This window comes from Penaeus monodon, chromosome 27 (assembly GCF_015228065.2).
Source record: "Penaeus monodon isolate SGIC_2016 chromosome 27, NSTDA_Pmon_1, whole genome shotgun sequence".
Classification (NCBI taxonomy): Eukaryota; Metazoa; Arthropoda; class Malacostraca; order Decapoda; family Penaeidae; genus Penaeus; species Penaeus monodon.
In genome coordinates, this window is record NC_051412.1 from 37837601 (window position 1) to 37838895 (window position 1295).

The window sequence follows — 1295 nt, forward strand, 5'->3', positions numbered from 1 at the left end:
CTTTCTGTATATTATTACGATCTAGCCTTATTCTGTATATTATTACGATCTAGCCTTAAATTTAACTGTACAAATGTTTTGCTGTCTGTCTTTCGAGTCTATACAAGTCTGGGACATGAAACCAAAAAATACGTTTTAAAGATTACCGAATCGTGCTCAGCTTGAAAAAGTTTTAGTCAAATATTAATACTTATGACCTGTCTATCTTGGGTGTCTGAATCTTAAGTGTTTAATAAAAAAAAAATGTACACCCTGAGGATAGTTGAATCTAGGTTACCAGGTAAATGTACTCAGGGTACAGCCTGGGTTACTTATAATCTGTACATTCTGTAGTTTACTTTCGAGTTTACACTCAGGGAATGCGCGGTGAGTTTCGCAACTATACTGATCTCTAATTCAGGAAAAAATAAATATATGGTAACTTACTCCTCTGTTGTACACAGATGTATAGTCTCTTTTGTGGGAAAATATAGTTTTAGTAGATTCCGCAAATTTTCACTAAAAAAATATGGGTGATTTTGCCTTTTTTTTTTTTCCTTCCAGAGACTCAGTATAGTAACTATATAAAGAAAATCGTTGTCACTGGTAATAAAACCGTGCGTTTCAAATACACTAATTACCTATATATTCTTCCCTGGTATCTCTAAAATACTTTCGCCGGACTGTAAATTTTCGACAAGGCTCTTCAAGTCTCGTGTTTCTCCTCGCTGTAAGGTCTTAGGAAAAGGAAAATCTTTTCTTACGCTATAGAGTCGTGGATGCAAAGCACCTTTTAAAAGGCACAAAGAGATTACAACAGGATTCGTGCCCTCAAACTTCTTATATGAATAATTCCTCAAAATTTTTGGCCGCGATAACACTAATAGTGGTACTTATTTCACCGCCGCGATTAAACCGATCTTAAAACCTATGAACAATCTAATGAGTTTCTTTTTTTTGTAATTAGTTGATCAAGTCATTAAACCATACATCTTTCGCTACATTGTTTATGTTGACATATCAATAGTTAAACCTATAATTGAACTTCACCCAAAGGAATGGTGCAAGACCCTCGCATCGACTGGATATATGTGGAACAGTTTTGAAAATCACATGTATCGTGTACTCAAGAACGCCAAAAAGTTGCCAAGACTTATAATGCTAATCTTCATCTCTTATTCGAGAATGTATATATAAATAAATGTCTTAATACAGGCCTCTTAGTTCCTCGAGCCAAGGTGACCTACACCAGCGGGATCTTTCCAGTGTAGAAATATAACTGAGAAAAGTCTGAACACCTCGCGAGCCAACACTGC